A 12,876-nucleotide genomic window follows, 5' to 3' on the forward strand; every position below is an offset into this window, starting at 1 on the left:
AGCTGGAAGAGGGCAGGCTGGAGCTGGGAGAGCTAATTCCCAAGACTGGCCAGTGGGAGATCCGGTGGCAGGGAACAAGCCTGTCCCACGGCGTTCACAGCGCCTAATTATTATGAAATGGAAAGACATTCTTAAGGAAAGAACTTTTCTGATTGTTTTCCGAGTGTTCTCCTAGTGCCATCCCATGACTGGTAAACCTGATGTACCACGCTGCCTACCCTCCCGCACAGCAGTGCCTTCTGCCCCCTTCCTCGCCCTGCACCCATTTAATGGTCACCCATCCTCTGCCCCTCCCCACACTTCCTCGGACACTGAGATCAGCAGACAAGCCCACCCGGGAGCACGGAGGAGGCACGGCAGGCCACCGGAGCTGCAGCCTTATAATGCTCTGGTGGGTGAAGGGTTGATTTTCAGATACAAACCAAACAGCCCCTCCCCTCAGGCCTCCCATCACGTTTCTGCCGCTCTCTGCCTAGATCTCTCTTGCTCACTCTGCAGCCAACACACTCAGGGTTGCTGGTTTTTTTAAAGAAGTTAGAGCACAGCCGGTTATCAAACCATCGGGGCTCCCCGAGGGAGGGGAGAGTGGAGAAAGCCCGTGACAGTATCACTGGAGGCTCTGAGTTCTCACACGGTGCTTCCATTCAGCAGGCATAGAGATCAAAATAAATTACCCTCTGGCTATACTCCAGATGGCCTAAATCTCCAGTCAAAGCCCACCTGATTACTTTACATTTTTTTCCAGGCTGCTTTCTCTCTATTTACGTGCTGTTCAGCCTTTGCCAGCTACACAGAGCCAGCTGCACCTGGCCTAGGGTGTGAACATCTGGTTCTGACTGTCAGATCCAGCTGCGAATCTTGTGAAGCACAACTCCATTAGATACCAGTGTAGACAAGTGCAGAGCACTGTGCTATGGGAAGGAACAATTGAAAGGACTAATACACCTGAACGGATTCGGAATTAGAGATCCAGGCTTCACCGTGGCTGGTAGAGGGAGGAGGCCTGGGAGGAAGTGTACTCTGTAGCACCCAAGGAAGGAAGGAGAAGCCGGGCTGAGTTGGTAGAGGGTTGGTGAGTGCTATTCCATTACTCTAAAATGATTATATTTTAATCTGCTTTGTTCTGTGGTGCAGTGTCTCAGTTGGTTAAATTAAATTATTGCTATTATTAATCAATGGCATGATGTTGTCCCCTGGAAACCTGGAGTCCAGCTTAGTCCTCACAGTGTAGCAATTGGTCTCTGGCAAGGAGGAGAAGAGGGAAGAGTAGAGGATCAGGGTCTCCTCCTGCAGGCGCTGGGGAACTGGGAACAGCAGCTAGACTAAACTGAAGGGTTCTATGCTACAGCTGCTGCTGACCATGCGAGGCGGCTGCTGGCTGCACCTCTGTGGCTGCTGCCACCTCTGTCTAAATCACAAGGGACAGCCCGAGGGCGAGAGGCAGAGGGAAGAGTTTGAGGGAGGGGAGAGGGAGGCGTTTACACTTGGAATTGCTGAGGCTTTAGCCTGCTTGTATGCATCATCACTTGGGGCCAGGCCATCTCCAGCTGTCCCCCAGGCAGCGGAGAGAGAGTGGAGGAAAGAGGAGCTTCCCATCCATGCCTTCCACATGGTCAACGTGTCCCGAGCATCTGCCCGAGCTCAGCGCAGGCTGCAGCACGAGACCTGCATTCTGCACTAGCCCCCGGCTTTTGCAAGAGCAGTGCTGAGTGCTGCAGCGAGTGATTGCAAAATCCTTTCCAAAGGCACAGGCCTCGTGAGCAGCTCCTGCCAGGGAAGGACCTGTGCATTCAGCGGCTCCCATGCATGTTCCTCCACTTTCTTCCTGTTAGCTCTGCTGAGCCAGCCCAGCTAGGGAGAGGGACCGGCCGGTCTTCTGCTCCCAGACCAACAGAACTGTTAACGGAATTCCAAGTGCAGGGACAAAGTTTTGTCCTCTGGTAACCTGCACAACCGCGGAAGAAAAGGGTCTACTTTATGCTTCCTTCTCGCTTTTCCTTGGATGCCCCACTCCGTCTGTCTCCCCCTCCGTGCACACCCTTGGGGGGTAAGTTACATTAGCCTCGCTCACCCCCTAAAACAGGAAGCACCAGCAGGCATGCCACTTCCCATAATGCAATGCCTGCTATGCAGTTTACCCCACGGTGGAATTTCGCCCAGGGACTGCCATGCCAGTCACACCCTTGCAATGAGGCTCTCCCCTAGTGTCTCTTCTTTTCTCCTAGTGGGAACAAAGCACGAATTTCCCGCAGCAATGAAGAGCATTTCTTTGTTCCCTTCCTGTCCCAGCACCAGACCACCAGATTTCAAGACTCCGATCGTGTCCCTTGCACACTAATCCTTGGGGGGATTTTAAGCTGGCGGGGACTCTGTGGAACAGAGATGCCTCTCCTCCCCCCGTGCTTCTGGTCTGGATGCACATACTTGTCAGGACCAGATGGGGAATGTAATTAGAAGGAGCGGTTCCCAGAATGCCTCTCCCATTTTGGCAGCAGATGGAAGGTGTGATCTCAGTTCTGCTGAATTCCACACCTCCCCCTCCCAGCCTCCCACTCACACCTCGCACACGCCCTTTGGAAACACAACAGTGAATAAATCACCCAGGGTGGGTCGCTCCCGTGACTGCCCACAACCCCACTTCATGGAGCTGGTGAACAGAGAAGTTCTCACTCACTTCCTGGAAGAACTTTCTCCTTCTGAAGAAGTGTTTAGAGGCTCAGTGGCCCCACCTCATTGCTCCATTTACCACTTTGCTGGTGAGTCCTGCTTTTGCCCCAGGTTGTGGGCAGTGGTCTATCTGTTCCCACATCCTGGCTTGCTGGTGTTCCCACGTACTCCAATTACACAATCATGGTACTAAAATCGACTATTTCTGTCTTCCCAAGCAATGAAAACCAAAACCAAAACAGCTTCCTTCTCCAACTGACTGCGTTGATACCCTAAGTGCAGGTGGCCTGGAAGGTTCCCTGTAGATCTGCTAATTATTTAATTTCATTTTAATATAAAATATAGACAGTGAGTTGTTGTATTTAACTAAAAACACTTATGGACGGGCCTGAAAGCCAAAAGGTTTAGAAGCGTGTATTATCTTATGGTAAGTCTACGGCACTGGCAAAGCCTTTAGAATTGCTGCATAAATTGAGGGAAATTTCACACTGTCGATGGATTAAGATTTAAGACCAGAAGGGCCCTCTGCAATCACCTAGACTGATGTCCTTCTACCTGCCATACAACTTCCCCAAAATAATTTTGCAAAGGAGAGTCCAAAAAATCTGCCCAGCTCCAATAAATTAATTTGTTTGGCAAATCAGGAACTTGGGAACTCTTGGTAACCAAGCAGAGTCCCTGGAAACACAATTTATAAAGGTCCTGTTGTAGGTACAGGCAACTTCCTAAGGCAGTACTCATATGAACTCTTACACACGACAGTCCCACTGGGTTCACAACACCTGATGTTTTCACTGTAAGTTACTTATCCATTACGGTCTTTTCTGATTAGAGTGTGCATTATTTTGGGGGCAGAAATGGTTAGTTTTGTGTTTATACAGAACCTAGCACAATGGGACCTCAATCCTGAGGTCCAATTAGTCATAATCTCATCTACATGCCTAATTATATTTGCGGATGCCTCCCCCTTGCACAGTATCCAGTGACAACCAATCTTTTTGCCTAAACCCTCCCCAGGGTTGCATCTGGGTTGTTCAGAAACTGTCCCCCTGAAGCTCCTGCCCTTTTCATCCGCATCCTATGGGAAGCAGCGCATGTGTCATATACAATGCAGATGGAAATGTTGCTAACTAAAAAACCCCCCCCCCAAAAAAAACCGAAACAGAAAACCCCAACAACAACAAAAAACAAAATGCAGCCTCTTCCACCCCAGCCAAACCCAACTTCTCACCCATCTAGCCTTTGTACCACTCCCTCCCCCAAAGCAAATCAGAAGCTAGTAATAGTATAAACATAACAAACTAAGCCTGTCTAGATCATGCATCCAATCCCATGCATAGCAAAGAGTGGATTGAACCTTAATTTCTTTCTGGTCAGCACTTACTGTACACGGAATACTAGATTAACGGCCATTTTTGTCTGGTCAACCAAACAATGCAAATGCAAAACCTGCACTCTGTTTCTCCTATTTGCAATCCAGTGAAAGTCCACGTCAGCTGAAGGACAAGGATCGCACAGAGCGGTGGACTTGTGGCATTTATCTTCCCTGAATGTACCTAATGAAGCCCAAATGACAAAAGGTGATGTACTGTATGCCTTTTAGCTCATTAATAAATAAGCGTATTTATCTCCTAAATCAGATGTGACTTGCACCACAACACCCGTAATTAAATTAAATATTGATGTGTGATGGTGGTGTGCCGAGGCTGCTTGGTAAGTGGAATTGCCATATCTAATTAACATCTTGCAGAAGTGGCCCCATTAGGGTTGTTAGTTAATCCTCCAAATGGTAATACTAGCAAAAGTGTAACTAATGCTCAACCACCCTAATGATTAGGAAGCTCATTAAGTTTTGACTAACACCCCCTTGTTTTGGACGGCTGATCTGACCTCACGCCGTCGTAAAGTCGTGGGCTGTTTGGGCGTGGGGCTGGTGATGCTTTGCTTTCACGTCTCAAGGAGACTTGCTGCTTATTGGTTCTTGGAGTGAGTGCACGGTAGCATGATAGGGTTAGAGATCCCTGGAGCAATCCATACCGAGATTCTTTTAATAAGTCTCCAAACCCACCCACTGTACCCAAGAGCAGAGGTGTGTTAGGGCAGTGGGAGGTGGGGTATACTTGTCCTTTGTCAAGCATGCAAGATTGGCTACTGCCCTAGGTTTTGAAGCTTCACCACCTCCTTACTAGACAGAGACAACTCTCTCCTTGAACGCTCATTGAATTCCAGGGTCTCGTAAGCAGTTCATTGGTGCCACTGCCACTCTGATTACCGTTCGGCTATATGCTGAGCGAGAATACACAATGATTTCACTTGGGATTAAAGGGATCTGAGGCCTGATTTTAGGGAGAACTTGAACTGTTAATCCTCTGTGACTATCACGCCCTTGTATAATATAACCCAAATAGTGGCGGTTATACAGGCTGGCTACGTTACATCATCTGAAGTGATTAATGCTCATGTTCATGTAACTACTACAGATGCTGTTCTCAGCTGTGACTGAGTGAACAAAAAATCGAGTGTATTAAAATGCGGTTCCCCAATTTGTGCTTTCAAAGCTGCTCCAGGGCTGCCCATCCTTCTGAAACATCACAGGAAATAACCTCATCGAGGGCTCTTCCCGCTGTGCTTTAGACTCAAACAACGTCAGGACTTGTGTCCGTCCAGCTGTCTCCAGTGAGGCTACAATTCCATCTTCTAAGGACATCAGAAAAAAAAAAAAAGGACCCAGTTCTTGCTCTTTGCAGCTGGAAAGCGGATGGGCTGGTCCAGTGTATTTAAGTTCTTGATAATGGAGGGAAAGGAAAGAGATTTTATTATCCGTTGCCATCCTTTGTTTTCCCCGCCTCTTTTGCTGCTTCTCCTACAAATCTCTCTCTCCATTCTTTACCCTGTCCTGAGTAACACCAAAGCTGCAGCTCTGATTTAAACGTGCTATCGCGAGTTAAATAAGGAGACAGCTGGCTTGTTTTTTCAAACTAAGCATGCTGACACTGGTTCAGTTCCGTTGTAACCCTCCAGAGCCAATGGAGTCACAACTAGGATGGAGTGGGCCTGTTAACTGCAGCCTCTTTCTTAGACTGGCTATGTCTAGACTCAGGCTTCTTTTGGAAGAAGCTTTTTTGGAAGAGCTCTTCCGAAAGAACTTCTTCCGAAAAAGAGCGTCCACACTGCCAAAGCACATCGAAAAAGCAATCTGCATTGAATGGACGCTATCTCGCATGTAAGCTGTGATTACTATGGGCAGAATGGCCACCAATTTGTGCTTTTTCCTCTTTCCTTTTCCTGTGAAAGAACGCCCTCTTCCCCGTCCACACAGGCTTTTTTTCGAAAGAACTCTTTTGCAAAAAGGCTTCTTCCTCATAGAAAGAGGTTTACCAATGTTAGAATCCCTCCTCCTCCTCCCCCCGTTCTTTTGATTTTCTTTCGAAAGAATGCAATTGCAGTGTGGACATAATTGAAGGGTTTTTTCCGGAAAAAAGGCCATTTTTCCAAAAAAACCCTCTGTAGTGCAGACATACCCTGAGAGCAAAGTAGGGACATAGCCAGGTCCAGTGATACAATTTTATCTGGAGACTACCTGTAAAAGTAAGGAAAGGGCAGTGTTTCTATCTTCCTTTACATCCTCAGAGCACTTCAAGCATTAGTGATGTCACCATGGCTGGAGCAGAGCATTTACCAGATGCCTGCTCTCCCTTCAGGTCTTCCCAGGGCCAAGAGTTGTCTGCACATGGCTCTTCCAGACGAGACTATCAAGGCCAAGATCCCACGTGGTTGGGAGAAGACTAAGCGCCCTTGGTGTTCACAGGCCATAAGATTGGTTCCATCATCCTGCACATCCTTGCCCTTGCACAGTGCCGTGTGCATCTACATCGTGGGCTTAGCTGCCCTCATCCACTCAGGGATGGATGCACTTGCCTGCAGGTGAAGTGTGATACCTTTCTGTGCTCACTCTCTGGACTGCTGGCCCTCACAGGCCTCAGAGGAGCACGAGCTACTGTTAGCAGATGAGGGGTCTATCCTCTGACGTCTCATTTTCCACACTGCTCGGGAGCAGCACTAGCGCTAAGCACAATGGACTAGGAAATGCAGCAGGTCCCTGGAGTCCCAGGGGCACCAGACGCTGCTGTCATCATGGAGCAAATCACTTGTACTTGTGGTTCCATTGTCACAGCTAATAACCGTGCACAACTATGCAGAGGAACGTGGGGCCAGGAGGAGCCTCTCTTCTCACCTCTACCCCAACCTCCGAGTCTCCGCGTGGGAATGGCAGAACGCAGCAGCAAACTCCGGGGGCCAAATACCCTCAGCCCCCAGCTGCTGCTCTCGGTGACCATGCTACTTCCCGACCTGTTTGCACATTCCCTAGTGACAACCGCCGGCCCGTGTTTGCAGTTCTAACAGCAGCGTGTGGAACCCACCGCCCTGCACAGCGCACACCCCGGTGCCAGCATGCAGCCCAGCCTGTCAGCTTTCTGGGTAGCTCAGATCCCGCAAACCTGAGCCTACATTTTCTTCTCCTTTCCCACATACTCATCTAATCCTTCTTCAGAGCCTTGCTGGCATAATGAGACACAGCTACCGACAGGACTCATTACTAATTACCCTGACCCTTAATCAGCAGTGAAATTAACTTAACATTTCTTACAGGTACTTTCCCATGGCAATCCAGGTCCCTGCTGGCTCTTTCAATAGCTCCCAGTTGGCTTTTGCCGCAGCTCAGCCAGCTCTTGCTGGAGCCGTGCACCAGGGCACCCGCACTTCCTTTCACCTCTGCCCTTCATGCAGCCTTTTGGCTCCCAAGTCTAGAGCCGCTCAGCAGAAGAGCTCTGGCATCTTGCTGCTCAACAGGAGGAGAGGTGGGGTTCTGCAGCTTGCGACTGGCAGGGGGGCAGACTAGAAAAGTGTTTCTCAACCTTTTTTAATAAAGTACCCCTTTAAAAAAATGTAAGTACCCCCTTTAAACATTATAAGTACCCCCAGTACCTACAGTTTTCAGACATACAATTTTTTTTTCTACCATCACAACACATTGGTTTAAACAACTTAATCATAGCTGGGCGGGCGATGAAATTTTTGAGAGTAAAAAGTACAAAAATGATAAAGCGCTGTAAAACGTAAAACAAAAATTCCGTTTTCTCCAAATTTCAGTTGTGTTGATGTACCCCCCCCCCCCCAGATGTCTCTTGAGGACACTTGTACCACTGGTTGCGAAACACTGTACTAGAAGATCAAGCTGGCCTCCTCTGAACTTAAAGTCTGAGTCTGCAGCGCTAAATCTCATTCCAGGGGCTAAGAACAGAGGAGACTAAGAAAAGGCTGCTGCATGCCCCGTGAATGGCACCAAGCTGAGTCAGCTGGGTGCAGAAGCTCTTGTTGGCCAGCCACAAATAGACCTTGTAGGCATCAGTAATTTTACAACCCCTCACTAGAAGAGGCACCATGGAAATCCGCCAGGAAAAACCATGACAGAAATGAATCTATTGCTTTTATTAGGACATAGGGATTATTAGGGATACAGCCACATTTTCCTATATGACAGGATCATATCAGATTACAGGATGACACTCCCTATGCCCTTTAGGTTAGTGGTTCTGAACCAGGGGGACAGGTACCTTTGGGGGTACACAGAGGTCTTCCACAGAGTACATCCCCTCATCTAAATATTTGCCTAGCTTTACAACAGGCTACATAAAAAGCACTAGCTAAGTCAGCACCAAACTAAAATTTCATACAGACAATAAATTTATACTGCTCTCTATAATATATACTGAAGTGTAAGTGCAATATTTATATTCCAATTGATTTATTTCATAATTATATGGTAAAAACGAGAAACTAGGCAATTTGTCAGTGATCCGGGGCTGTGACACTTTCGTATTTTTATGTCTGATTTTTGTAAGCAGATAGCTTTGAAGTGAGGCGAAACTTGGGGGTACTCAAGACAAATCCGACTCCTGAATGGATTACAGCCATCTAGAAAGGTTGAGAGTCACTGGTTTAGGTCCTGTTACGTCTAAGTACTTTCTCAATACACTGATATTACAAATCTCTCTTTCCTAGTCTCGACAAATCAAACAAAGCCCATCGTGCTTATTAAAATTTCAAGAAAATCACCAAATGCTTGGTTTTGTAGCCATGGGCACTTGGTCTCTATAGCCAACACATCAGACACGGAAGGTTCTATTGGTCTGTTTTGTGGTGTGCATACTTACCGTTTTCACTTTCCCACACGCTCACCATTCCATGTATTGGAACCATTCCTCCAGCTGAGGACATTTTGCCCTTTTGCCATGAGACTCAAGATTCTCGGAGCTACTGTCGTGTGATGTAAGCTATGGTGAAACTACAGCCTCTGACAGAAAGCTTAGGTTGCTCAGGGGCGTGAATATCCCACCCCTCTGAGTGACATCAGTTACCCTGGAATAAGCACTCATGTGCACAGCATTATGTCAGTGTCTATTGGCATAAAGGGTATATCTAGACTACATGGCTCCATCGACAGAGCCATGCAGATTAGTTTACTAGACATAGGAAAATGAAGTGGTGATTTCAATAATCGCCGCTTCATTTACATCAAAATGACTGCCGCGCTGTGCCGATCAGCTGTTTGGCGGCAGAGCGCGGTAGTCTGGACGCCTTGTGGAATGAGGTTTACCAGGGCGGTCGACAAGGGCTTCCCTTGTTGACCGTGGAGCGTCTAGACTACCGCACTGTGCCGCCAAACAGCTGATCGGCACAGTGTGGCGGCCATTTTGATGTAAATGAAGTGGCGATTATTGAAATCCCCGCTTCATTTTCCTATGTCTAGTAAACAAATCTACATGGCTCCGTCGATGGAGCCATGTAGTCTAGACACACCCAGAGTGTCTTCACCAGACATGCTGCAGAGGTGCAGCTAATACTATATGTTGTGGCAAGGTCCCCCCAACCTTTCCTTATCCAATGTTTGGGCCAGCAACCTTTTCCAGGGGTTGGGCTTGCAGCTGGTTTGTAGAGAGCCCAGCCACTCCTCCCGGGATTTTCTTTTTCTTTTTCTTTCTTTCTTTTGCCTTCAGCTGTCTGAATAGGAGTCAGCTGGCCCTAGTCTGCCTGGGCCAGCTCCCTGCCAGCTGCTCCTAATTGTCCTGCAGCCCTCCACCCTTAATTAGCAGGCCTTTCCCCCTGTTTGGGCTGCCTTTTCCCCACTCTGTAGCAGCCCTCTGGCCTGACCTTGTCACAATGTATAGACCTACCCTGAACTCCTTGAATAAGACCCCTAAAGGGTTACCAAGGATTTGGTATGCAATGTCCAACCATTTGTAATATTTGCCACAAGTCACATTCCACTACTTTTTCTATGCATTACACTGCATTATATACACACACACATCCCCCTCCTCCCCATTTTTCTCCAACATCTATTCTTACCCAGTCTGCATGTGTTTTAAACTTTGCTGGTACAGGCCCTCCCAGCGTTACTAACTTCCGACTTATGAACATCTGCACATACAAGCAAAGCAGGGGAGCAGGCAAGAGGCACAGGTGGCAGCGGGAGGTGCGAGTGCTGGTCGGAGGACTATGGAGGAGCAGGGGTCGGTCGTGCAGCCAGTGACTGGAGAGAAGTCGTATTTTGTAGGGAAATTGCTCCTCTGAAATCCTCTGGCCTGTGCTTGCTCCATTCACCGTCTCCTGACGGGGGGCTGGGTTCAGCCCACGGCAGGAGGCAGTCAGGGGAGGGGTGCTGCAGCAGCCAGAACGGAGCCTGTGTTGAGGGTGGAGTGACTGGGAGATGGGGCTGGTCGTAGATGTCGGTGCAGAGCCCACAATGAGGGGGCGGTGGCCAGGGGATTCCCAGAAGTCCCCTTCAGAATCTCCACCTCCTTCTGCATCCTCCTCTAATTAAACCTGCCTTTCCATAAGCACCAGCATTCAAGGTTTAATACAAAAAACTGTTTTGTACAATTTTTCAGTGCAAATATACAGTATGACAGATACATTATGGGCTACATAGGCTTTGTGGTCTTGTCTGGGAACCTAACTACTGTTTATAACATGGTTTCTATGGGAAAATGCATTCTGAGTTCCAAACAATCGACTTAAACAAACTTTTGGAAGACAACCCATTCATCATTTGGGGACTTCTTGTATAACTAAGATAACTTAGGGTATGGCTAGACTGCGGGGTTTTTTTTTCAAGATACCGCAGGTATACCGAAAAAACTCCGCCGTGTCCAGGGAATGCATTTGCTCTTCCGCTTTTTTTTGAGGAAGAGCAAACATGATCTTTGGGAAGCCCCTGTATTCCTCGTTCTACGAGGAAGAAGGGAGCTTTCGAAAGAGGGGTTTTCCCCAACATTTGGCCCAGTCTAGAGGGGCCAAATGTCAGAAAAGCGTCGTCTGACAAAAATATCAGAAAAAGCTACTCAAACTGTGGAGCGCATTTTGTGTCGCTTTTTCTGACAAACTGATATAGTCTAGTCGTACCCTTAGAAAAAAAGTCTTAAAGACATTTTTTGTTAATATGCTAGAAATCCAGAATGTGATTTGTCTTTGTCAAATCAATGCTCATTCCTTTGTAATTAGGACTAGCACTAGATGATACATTTCCCCATCTTATCACCTCTGGCCATTTCCCGGCAAGAAAGTTGCCAGCAGATCTGGGGTACATCTACACAGCAACATCATTTTGAAATAACGAGTGTTATTTCGAAATAACTTAGTCCGCATCTACACAGCAGGCAGTTATTTCAAAATAATGTTGAAATACTGTCAAGCTGGAGGTTTTCTTACTCCGATTCCTGTAACCCTCATTGTATGAGGAGTAAGGGAGGTTGAAGGAAGAGTGCTCCCAATTTTGAAATAAGCTACGCAATTCACTCAATTTGCAGAGCTTATTTCGAGTTAAGCCCTGCGGTGTAGACACATCCCTGACTGAAACTGGGAATTTCCACCTTGAAAATGTTTGACATTTTAAAATTCATTTTTATTCCCAAAATATTTTAGAAATTTCACACAGTGTAAATTTTGAAAAAAAATGTTTATACAATTTTGTATTGGAAAATATTTGCAAATGAATCTCATGCTAAAATTTTGATTCTGAAATGTATTTTTTGTATATTGTTCTTACATGTCAGTAATAGTAGTGCATAATGACATGTAATTTTCCAAAAAAGAAAATGATAGCCATGCACTACAAAAATGTCAAACTGTTTCATTGCAACACTGAAGAGACACACTTTGATCTAGCAAAGAAGGTTAGTTGCTTCACACAATACTAATTAGCAGCTGCCTTTAACGATTTAAAAATAAAATATAAATAAACGAATAGACTATTTCATGTCAGTAACAGTTGGATCTACCAGGACAGGTCATATTATTTAAAGCAATGCCATGATAGGATGTGACCGGTCCTTGTGAGCCCAACTGCTACTGACATGTATTACAATAACGTAAGCATAATATAAAACTGGGGAAAACAGCTTTCCCAACAGAATTTTAATTTTAAACCAAATGTCAATTTTTGCCTAAACTAAGTTTTGGATTTTTTTTCCTAGGAAATTTCATTAAAATATATATGATTTTGTGGAAATGTTTCATTTATTCAAAATGTTGTTTTGTAACAGAAAACTCTTGAGCTGGAAATGTTTTGACCAGCTCTAATGGCCACCAAAGCCACCTTTTTATTGATGGAATTTTGCTTAGGAATAAGCTAAAACAGCCCCATAACTCCAGACAGCTGTTGGAACATTCCCAGCTCTTTTGCTAGAATTACAGATTCATAGAACACTAGAACTGGAAGGGACCTCGAGAGGTCATCAAGTCCAGTCCCCTGCCCTCATGGCAGCATCAAGTACCATCTAGATCATCCCTTAACTGTTGTCTGTCTAACCTGCTCTTCAATATCTCCAGTGACATCCACAACTTCCCTGGGCAATATTTTCCAGTGCTTAAGCACCGTGACAGTTAGGAAATTGTTCCTAATGTCCAACCTAAATCCCCCCTGCTGCAGTTTAAGCCCATTGCTTCTTGTCCTATCATCAGAGGTCAAGGAGAATAATTTTTCTCCCTCCTCCATGTACCACCCTTTTAAGTACTTTAAAACTGCTATCGTGTGCCCCCCTCAGTCTTCTCTTTTCCAAAATAAACAAGCCCAATTCTTTCAGTCTTCCCTCACAAATCATGTTTTCTAGACCTTTAATCATTTTTGTTGCTCTTCTCCGGAAATCG

The 12,876-nt window shown here is 46.4% G+C and overlaps 1 long non-coding RNA gene across 1 annotated transcript in view; it reads left to right on the forward strand.

Annotated features, from left to right (window-relative positions):
* Window positions 1–856: 856 nt before the first annotated feature.
* The window catches only part of LOC112547619 (uncharacterized), a 34,782-nt gene continuing 22,762 nt past the window's right edge, over window positions 857–12,876 (forward strand). The window contains exons 1-2 of the long non-coding RNA XR_003091376.2: window positions 857–1,072; window positions 4,148–4,247. This is a non-coding gene — a long non-coding RNA (uncharacterized LOC112547619). The remainder of the gene's footprint in view (window positions 1,073–4,147; window positions 4,248–12,876) is intronic.

The sequence above is a fragment of the Pelodiscus sinensis genome, chromosome 25 (assembly GCF_049634645.1).
Source record: "Pelodiscus sinensis isolate JC-2024 chromosome 25, ASM4963464v1, whole genome shotgun sequence".
In the NCBI taxonomy this organism is placed as follows: Eukaryota; Metazoa; Chordata; order Testudines; family Trionychidae; genus Pelodiscus; species Pelodiscus sinensis.